Raw genomic sequence first — 10,496 nt, forward strand, 5'->3', positions numbered from 1 at the left:
ACTGGTATTTCTTATCTGTTTATATTCTGAAGTTTCCTTCCTGAGTAGGAGAGCTTAATCATATCTCTTCACTTTCAGTATTTGTGTGTGTGATAATTGCGGGGGCACAAGGTGGGAAATTCGGATATTATTGGAAGGAAAACCCATAGGAGGTTGATGGTGGGGCTCTGCAACGTGGACATCCTGTCTATGGAGGACTAATCTCCCTTCTCACTCTTGGGTGCTAGTGGCCAAAGGCCATGCCATGCCATGGGCGCTTTCATTTGTGACAACCACTCTATGAGGTAGGTTCTATTGCTATCCTCATTTTAAGTCATAGACAGGAAAGTTTACTCTGCCAATAAATGTCATGGGGAGGATTTGAACCTCAGGCACTCTTCAGAACCCAAACCATAGGAAATGGGCTTTCTTTTTTTTATGTCTTTTTATTTTTCTAATTAAAAAAAAATTTTTGGCTGCGTTGGGTCTTCGTTGCTGCACGTGGGCTTTCTCTAGTTGTGGCGATCAGGGGGCTACTCTTAGTTGTGGTGTGCGGGCTTCTCATTACAGTGGCTTCTCTTGTTGCAGAGCACGGGCTCTAGGCACGCGGGCTTCAGTAGTTGCAGCACGCAGGCTCAGTAGTTGTGGCTTGCGGGCTCTAGAGCACAGGCTCAGTATCTGTGGCACATGGGCTTAGTTGCTCCACGGCATGTGAGATCTTCCCGGACCAGGGCTCAAACCTATGTCCCCTGCATTGGCAGGCGGATTCTCAACCACTACGCCACCAGGGAAGCCCGGTCTTTCTTTTAGATTGAATATTTGTAATTCCATCTCGTGCTATTTTTGACCCTCTGGATACTGAGAGTGTCCTTGAAGTAACCAGATCTTGCTGTTACAGTGAGCAGACCCAGGAACCAACCTCAGCTGCAAGGTGGTGGTGTCCTGCCTCTTTTGTCACACGTGATGCCAGCAGTGGGAAGAGAACTTTTTCAGTAGCAAAGGTGATGAACGTGTGAGATTTTCAAACCTGCAGACGTGACTTGAATGGCTTCCCTTTGGGTAATGGACACTGGCTAGAGACCTAGAAAGGGATCGGCCACAGGGTGAACTACTGGAGAGAACCAGCATGGTTTCCAGCACATGGTGTCAAGCAAATGGTGAGCAAAGAACTCGTGCTTAGGTAAGACTTCACACTGGGATGACATAAAAATATGGCTCTCCCCCGTACAGTCACCATTCAGCAACTTAGCCTCTTGGCACGTGGTAGAAATTGTGGACCAGAGCAAATTTTGGCAGAGCAAATGGTGATGAGGTGGAAGAGTCAGCATTTGCCCAAATTGTTCTTCCACTGGCTGAGCCAGGTGACTTCAGGAATGTTGCTTACACTTCCTGGGACCTCTGTAAAGTGGGCAGGCTGGTTCTTTCCAGCTTTCTCTCTAGACGGTTGGGAGGATCTTAAGATCTTAGAGAAAGTAAGTCTTTGCGAGCTTAGAAAGACAAAAAAAAAAAAAAAAAAACACATTGTCTGAGGTAGAAAACAAAAGGTTTAATTTTGTAGGAAAAAGAGGGAAGCAATATGGTGGCTGGTTTGGAAGTCTGGACAGGCTCACTACTAGTGGGACAGTGGATGTGTCAAAGGGGACAGTGAGAAAGCACTCCTGACACTTTGCCCAAACCTGGCCCAGGGCCTGGATGTCTACAGAGGCCACATCCCGTGCTGCCGACTCAGTGCCTTCACCTGCTGCAGAGGGTGACTAATTCTACTGCCCACCACCACAGCTGTGGGCTTCCTGCCCCCGCCTGCCCCCGGGCCCCTCTCAGCCTCATTCCTCCCAGCCTCCTCCCTTTGCCCCTTTTTGGAACAACTGTGCATAATCCGTTCTCCCCTTCCTTCCCCCTCCCCCAACACTCCCACCTGCCCCTTCTGATTCAGGGCCAGCAGCTGGTCAGTGAGCAGAGCCAAATCAAACAGATGTGTGTGGGATTGGCCGGCACGTGTCATCGGGCTCCCTGTCCAGACCCCTCCCTGAGCAGGGCTCTCTCTCAACTGGTCAAAGGTTGGGTGCCCCTTTTCAAGGGCACTGCAGGGCTTAAAGCCAAGAAGTGGTCAGATGCCTCTGCCTTCTGACCCTTCTCGTCTTTCTCCTCCTCTTGCAATTCTCTTTTTCTTAGAGCAGTATCCCTTCCCCTTCTTGATTGCCTGTCTTTTATTCTATTTTTTATTAAAAAACATGCTTCCTCATTAATCAAACTCATGAGCCTTTTAAGGATTACGTTAAAAAAAGAAGGCAGGACACCTTCTTTTAAAACAGTTTTTAAAGTTCAAATTCTCGTAGATTCATAAATGATATCATAACAGGCCAGAAACCAGCCAGAAGGAGAATAACAGCTGGTCTTTTTCACCGCAGCCCGTCCCAGCCCAGGATCTTCAAGACATCACTTCCTTCCTTCCTTTCTTAGTCAGTGGCATGCAAAATTCATGGTAATTCTCAGAAGTAGGTACCCTTGCAAGCAAACATCTTTGATTTTTCTGTGCAATTGGCTAATTCTCCTCACTCCCACCTACCTGTCTATGTGGGGATGACTTGAGAACAGCAGCAATTAACCCAAGAGAGCCCTGTGACAGATCGAAGCCCCTCTGGGCACTGAAATCTTGTTGAAAATGAGATTAGCAGGTCTAGCATAATGATACAAAGATTGCTCTGTGTTTTCAAGTATATTTATTTTTTTCTTAAAAACACAAGAAGTGAAACAGCTTGCATTCTAGCTGAGAAACAGTCCCAACAGAAATGCTAAACAACAACAAAATAGTGTAATGTCATACAGATTTTTCTAAAATAATGGTCTTAAAGGTTGATCATGGTTACTGGCTACCTGAATGTCTCAAAATTCCACAGCCACGCATGCCTTTTGCTTTTGTTAGATGAATAGAAAATGCAAGGTTACTGGATTAGGCCTTGCCTAGTTTTCTGAATATCGCTTAAGAGAGTGTTAGCATTTGAGAAATATTAAATTATAATAATGTGTTTCCCATCTTGCCCTGACTTCCAGGAAGCTCAGAGTTGAATCTAATGCTTAATCTAACAATTATATTAGCCTTTGCCATTTCTTTTTGTTTTAATCTCAATATCTAGTTCTATCTTTTTATACCTCAGTGTATATCTTCTTTAATGTTATAAATCGTTCAAAATTCTTTTTTGGAAAAAAGGATGATATACTAAATATGGGGAATTCCATAAAAATGACTTCTAATAATGATGAAGATAATGATTCATGACACTTCACTTTCTACCTGTAATTAGCTATTTATGTACTTGTCCTAAGATCCTCATTAGACCTCAGATTCCCTGAGGGGAGAGCCACCAGTGTCCCGGAATCTCCCCTGGGGTGGGTGTGTAGTAAGATTCTGTTGGATAAATACAGCCTGAGGATTAATTTTAGAGGAAATAGAATGAAGTTTTCTTCCCCTTTCTTTTCCATTCCATTCCATTCCATTCCATTCCTTTCCTTTTTTTCTTTTTTTGCTTTCCTTAGAGAAGACTCCATTGATGTGATCTTTGCACTCAGGCAGCTTGCAGCTAATATATGGGGATGCTTCTACTGTGCCGGGTGAGAAGTTATTTCCTCCTCATTCCCCTTTGAAGCCCATCGTAAATTTTTCTTTCTCTGTATTGTTCTCTCCCTCTTCCTGCATCATACTCAGTAATGTTCTCCTACATAAATAATAACCACTTACATTTACATAAGCACCGGTAACAGTGGCACATTCCTTCCCAAAAGGATTTGAGATGGCCGGCTTAGAGGATTTTTAAACTATACAACGCACTCTCAGATGCCATCACTGTTATTAGCTAATATTTATTGCATGCTTGCCATGTGCCAGGCGCTAGGCAAGGGCTTTTTGGACACGACCTCTGTTAGCCCTTACCGTAATCCTATGGAGAGGCGACCGATAATATCCCCACTTTCAATGCGAGGAAACTGCGAGGCTCTGGAAATTGTCCAAGGTGGCACAGGCGGGAGGGTGCAGGACTGGGATGGGAACCCCGACCTCCAACTGCGAAACCCAGGCTCCTAGCCTCTGAATACATATAATTCCTTTGGGTCACTGTTTCAACCCAGTGAAATGGGTGAAGTGGGGGTGATTCTCTCTGTCTTACAGATAAGCGGAAAGAGGAACAATGTTTACTGAGGCCTGATGATGTCCAGGCCTTACAGTTTACTCATTTGGTCCCTCCAGTCATCCTACAAGGTAGACATCAATTTCTGCATCACAAATGAGGGAACAGAAGCTTCGAGTGTTTAGTTAACTTGCATTGGCACTCAGCCGAGGAGGCAGGATTTGAGCCCGGTCACTTTGGCTCTAAAGTCCAAATTTTTTTTTTTTTTTTTTTCATTGTACATGTGGAGGTACAGCCCAAGTTCACACGGTAGTTTCCCCCAAAAAACAAAAAAACCAACCAACCAACCACCAAGTTCGGTCAAACTAGAATTCTTTAAACTGCCCTTTTCAAGTTCTGGTGTCCTGCTGGGGTCAAAAAGTGCAGTGTCTGTCTGGCTACTGAGTGTCTTTCCCCATGTGACCTTGAGAGGGAGGGAGCCTCTTATTATGACTTGACAAGGCGAATGCAATTGAATTTCCATCTCATTCAGAGCAGAGAGAGAATAGCTTTGGGAATGAGGCTAGTTTGAAACAAGGGCTCCTGAAGCTAATTAAAAGCTAGGCTGGAGCTGTGCTTTTCATTCCTTAAGAATGTTCGACCTCATTAAATAGGAAAAATCAAGTGGAATTTTCTGATTTTTTTTTTTTTTTTTCAGGTTCTGCAGGGGATGGGGACTCTGAACCAGTGAGACACATTACCACGGCTTTCCGGCTTTCAGTCTGCACGGTGCCGGCATCAGGCATCCACATCGCTGTTGTGATGAAGACTTACCCTTCTCCAGTGCTTATCACCCTGAAAGGATCGCAGCTTGGCAAAGCAGACGCAGAAGGACACACGCTCCCTGCTTCAGGCTCCGGTTCCCCATCCCTCCATCCCCCCCCTAGTCACAGGGGGTGGAGGAAGCGTCTGTGGGCTCAATACAGTGGACCAAGTGGTTGGTCTTCATAAAGGCCCCGCCCACAGACACCTGGAGCTAACAGACACTCACAGGCATGAGGTTCCAGCCAAAAGGGACAGAAAAATTCACAGACTCTCCATGTGGCTTCTGGATGGAATAGAAGACTCCGAAATGGACTTAGAACTCACAGCGGGAGCAGCAAGTCAGGGGCCATATGCTCAGGCCACAGAGTTGCCTGGGACTGCAAAGATCAGCCTCCCAGAGGCTGAAACTGGAAATCTTTAGGTTTTGATTTAAAAGTTTCCATTGATGGGGTACCTACTGAGTGCCAGGCACTGTGCTAGCAGCTTTGCGTCTATTGTATCTAATCTTTCCAGCCACCCTACAAAGTAGGTGTTATTATCCTCATTTTAGAAGTGAGGAAGCAGAGGCGAAGGCTACGATTTCCCTTTTCATGGTTTTCGGTCTTTACTAAGTTAGTACAGCATGATCAGAGGAGTCCTAGTTTTACAAGGTATCAGAACTGGAAGGGATGGTAGAGGTCATGTCTACCATCTGAGGATAATGATGAAAAAAGATCCAAAGTGAGAAAAGTAAATTATTTTGCTCAAGGACACACAGCAGAGCTGGCACCTCCTCCTAGGCCTCTGGGCTTGCCGGGTGGACCTGTCTTTTCTTCTCCGTGTAACAGCAGGGGAACACAGAGATGTCATTGCTGTCTGGGAGGAATGGAACAAATGTCAAGGCCTGTCTGCCTCTAAGCAGTGATCACCACAGACATGGCCGTTTTCAAACCGATTCTCACTTGATCTGCTTCACATTCCTTAAAAAGGAGGGAAGGGGAAGCTTTGACGTTTTGGAAGATGAAGCAACTTGCAGATGATGAAAAGGGACATCTGCGTCTATCAAATGTTTTAAGCCCCTCAGGAGAAAGGTGCAGGAGGAGCGTGAACTGTTTTGGTATTTTCTTATTTCCATCATCTTGTGATCTTAGGTGTCACACACTGGGAAATCTTCCTTTCAAGACAGTAATGAGTTGCTTTTTTCACTCCTTGGTTTTCTCCAAAGTGCTTGGGGTTGCAGTGGAAAGCTCTTCTAGAAATGTCCCTGTTTCATCTCACCACGTCTCTAGGGAGTGTATAGTCTACATTCACAGCCATAACATAAACCCCAGTCTCTTTGAGCCACACACAGGATTTGCCCAGATGCGGGCATCTGGCAACTCAGAAATGGTTCTGTGTGCTGGGGTCTGGCTGCAGCACCATGTGCAGGATGGTTAAGAAGCATTAGGGCTGAAAGGGATCTTGGAGGCTATTTCAAACTCTTATTTTCTGAATCACATGGTACCTGTTTTTCATTAAACAGTGGCTTTCAGAAATTCTCAGGGATTGAACCTGTTAGTATAGTAACGGTCAGGGTCATTTGCAAAGGCACAGAATAAGCAGTTTAGATGCTCGGTTCTACTTTTCACTTGGAATGTTCTTTATGAGCCAGTTTTATTTATCTGTTAAATCAATACAATACTGGATGAACACATGTTTTTAAATGGAATGAAATATAAAATCCACACAAGTCTTAGTCATGGTCCCTTCACTTCAGTCACTGGCTGACTTGCTGGTCCCTGAAATTACGTCATGACAATGCCCACTAGAAATAAGACTAATAATTTCTTCAATTTGCTATCAGTGCTTTACACTCTTATCACAGAGGACTGGAAGCTTTGAAGTTAAACTTTCAGATCTACTTTCCCGCTTAACCTTCAAAAGCACCCTGCAAAGTAGATGGGAAAGGAATCTTTATCCCCCATTTTGCAGATGAGCCAACTGAGGCACAGCCAGGTGAAATAATCAGACCAAGCTCACGCAGTGTGTTAGACACAGGAATAATGGGTCTCCTGAATTCTGATCAAGAATTCTTTCTTCTGTATTATATAGGGTAAGTGCTTAACGCTCCCAGATTTGGAGGATATGTTTGGCCACTAAAGCTTTCTCCCAAGATAGGAAAAACACCTGGCTGCTGCTTGCCCCACCACGGTAATGACCCCATACCTCATGTGCACTCAAGCTTCCCCGCCTTGATTCACTCTGGTCCCTCTGATGGGAATGCCCTCTCCTCCCCTTCTCCAAATGACCGGCTCCTCCTAATTCAGTTTCAGGCCAACTCAAATCATACCTCCTCTCCACGCGTTCCCTGGTTAAGTTCCTTTTCTATGTCTTTGCATGCCTTTGCTACAGCACGACAATGGGCCCTAAGCAGTAGCCAGGCATTTCTTATGGAGTCACAGAAGGAAGAGAAGCCTGTGACCAACTAGAAGGCCAGCTTGTTGAGATCTGGAAGCAGGTCTTTGTTTTTGTGTTTTCATCGCTTAACACAGTGCCTGGAATATAGTAGATATTTGACCTAAGGTTGTCCAGCAGCTGAAAAATAGGCTGCTCCTAAAAAGAAACAAGGTGACAGGCAAGGGGTGATGTAGTAAAAATGGAAACCAGGATCTCAGCCCTCAGATTTCAAGGTGGATTTCTCGGGGCTATGGATAAGTTCCTGCAGTGCTGTGCATCTGGGACGGTTATGAACACTTTGGAGGCTGAGGGACTTGGAACCTCTTGTGAGATGGATCTACCAGCAGTTCCTGTTCTGAGTGAGTGTGAGCCCACTAATGCCTTGAGGGCTGAATGCTGGTGTGCCATGTACTGTTGCCTTAGACCAGATTTTTCCTTCTAAGTGTCAAAAACAACTTTAGATGGAGAAAATGAACTGAGTGGGGTGAAAAAAACCTACGAGTCCCAGAATAACCTCCAGCTTGGTAATGATTTATCCTATTTCATTGTTAATTTTGCAATTAAGCAAGAGTACTTTATATGCCTGAATAACCCATGGACTTTATCTTAATCAAATTAATGTGTCTGTAACAGAAGACTGATTCAGTGTTCAACTATTAGGATAACAAATGATGCAAAGCCCAAGTTTTCTCTCTCCTTTCTCTCTCCTCCCCCCACAACAGCCGAAAGGTCAACACTAAAGGTCAACTGCCTGAAAGCCTGTTGTTTTGATGACTGATGTGAGATTCTATTGGTTAAAAATGTGAGAAAACTGGCTACCTCCCCTCCCCCCCACTTCAAACCAACTGTATGTATGTGTGACAGTGTGTGTGTAAGTTTGGATGAAAAAAAAATTGTGGTTAATTCTTCTTGTTGTGTACTTCCTGCCACTGACATTTGTTGCTGCTGCTGTGTAATGACGTTGAGGTTGGGTAGGAAAATCAGATGCAAATGACCTATTTACTTGTTCCCTAGTTATGACTACCCTTCTCAACTCCTGTTCTTGGAAAACCTGGAAAGCAGAGAAAGGGGGTCAGGAAAGCCAGCTGAACATGGCCTTGCCCTGAAGCAACCCCTAGAACTTTAGGTCATCCTAGTTGATAAGAAATTTGAAAAAAATATGATTCTGTTTAATAAAATGGTATATATTTAAAAAAATTATAAGTTACGAATAATGGCTTTTTAATAAAGACTTTTGTGGTTTAGGCCAAGGACCAGGATTTATGTCTCCCCGGGCTCAATTCATCAGCTTTTACAGGGACTTCAGCAATATTTTACCATCCTCATCCACTCCATTTTCCACAATTAGTGGGGTAATTTAAAAATATGTTAATCAGATCACGTCTCTTCCCCGTCTCAAATCTTTCAATGGGTTTTCATTCCACTACTTAGAATAAAGTTCAAAGTTCTTGCCATAGCTTAGAAGGCCCTACATAATATGCCCCCTGCCGGGGAAAGTGGTATGGGCGGGGGGATGAATTGGGAGACTGGGACTGACATATATACACTAATATGTAAAAAATAGATAACTAATAAGAACCTGCTGTATAGTACAGGGAACTCCACTTTGCTATACAATAGAAACTAATACAACATTGTAAAACAACTATACCCCAATAAAAAAAAATATGCCCCCTGCCTTGCTCTCTGGCCTTTTCTTTTTCCCTGCCCCCCTTGAGACACTGGCTGCTTGCTTTCCAGCCTAAGGGCCTTTGCACAGGCTGTTCCTGCTGCCTGCTTGTCCCTCCGCTCCTGTCCTGGCTCACAGCACAATGCCACCTCTTTAGAGAGGACTTCCCTCACGTTTCCCTATGCATTCCCCTCTCATCACTGTATCATAACTTGTAATTTTATATTTATTTCTGTGCTGAATTTTAACGTTATTATCTGTTTTCTCACTAGTCTATAGGCTTTATATCTGCTTTGTTTGCCACTGTGTCCAGTTCTGGGCCTATCGTAGGAGCTTAATTAATATTTATTGAAAGAAAGAATGGGCAAACCATTGACTTTCATAATACTTAAAATTCCTTAGCCATAAAATGGGAATAGTCATCTTTATTCTGTGGCTAGCTATGGAATTCATTTTGATATTTGTTTTGCACTGAACTTTGAGATGTTAGGATATTGGTTGGACGTGGAAGGAATGTGAGACTGAGAGTTTTGTTTTTTGTTTTTCCTTCTCTGTTCAAAGTTCACTGGCTCATGTGGCAGGGATTAGACACAACCCCTATTCTTCATCCCGAGCCTGGCAAGGGTAGCCACTCCATGACTGGATCTCCTTTCCTTCGGCCCCTTTGGTTAGTGTCGCTGCCTTTAATGAGCCAGGTAAATCATGGGGAACGTGTAAGCCAACTGTTCAAGACTTGCTCCTCACCGCTCCCTCATTCTTTAGGAGCTTCTCATTGACTAAATAGCCCTGGAGATTTGAAAAGAGGTGCACAAAAAATGTGGGAGAAGATATTAAGTACCGAATGCCACTGTTCCCCCCACCGTCTCTTCTCAAAAGGCTTCAAATCCAGTCCGTCTAATTTCTGCTCGGCCTCCCTTCTCTTCGTCCCTTTCCAGCCCTGGGATGCCAGAGCCGAGAGTTCCAGGTGTGTTCCTGCAGAACCCATGGCTCTGCTTTCTTTTTAGCCCTGAAATTTTTTCCAAGGTGGATACAGAAACCTGAAAGAGGTTGAGAATAAAAAGAGTCAAAAGGAGCTACATGTCTTCTGGAAAGCCAGTGAATGTCTCTGAACTTTGATTTATCTATAAAATGGGAGTTAAAAATACCAACCTAACAGCACGATTTAAGAGTAAATTAAATCACATATGTAATAGTATTTTTACAACGTCTGATACTCAATGCTTAATAAACATCAACTGATTATTCATCAATCACTTTCACTTCTCCCTGCTCTTCTTTGGCCGCTCCAGAATGCACGTGATCCCTTCCGCCCCGGAAGGGAGGAGACTATCACTATGTTGGCCCACCTGTTTGTCAAGAAAGTGGGAAAATGGGTTGAGTTTAGAAGATGAATCAGTTAGGAGCATTGACCTCACATTGGATTTTCCATCTCAGCTCTGTGTGTGCGCTAGAATTTAGCCTCTAGAATTCCAGTATGCGGAGGGGTTTTAATGGTAAGCAAATTCAAT

The 10,496-nt window shown here is 44.1% G+C and overlaps 1 long non-coding RNA gene across 1 annotated transcript; it reads left to right on the top strand.

The window, feature by feature from the left end:
* Window positions 1-400: 400 nt before the first annotated feature.
* On the top strand, window positions 401-10,139 carry LOC114485066 (uncharacterized). The gene is made up of 3 exons (XR_003678531.2): window positions 401-1,159; window positions 3,514-3,588; window positions 4,798-10,139. It is a non-coding gene; the product is annotated as an uncharacterized lncRNA (long non-coding RNA).
* The last annotated feature ends 357 nt before the right edge of the window (window positions 10,140-10,496 follow it).

This window comes from Physeter macrocephalus, unplaced genomic scaffold, assembly GCF_002837175.3.
Source record: "Physeter macrocephalus isolate SW-GA unplaced genomic scaffold, ASM283717v5 random_440, whole genome shotgun sequence".
NCBI lineage: Eukaryota > Metazoa > Chordata > Mammalia > Artiodactyla > Physeteridae > Physeter > Physeter macrocephalus.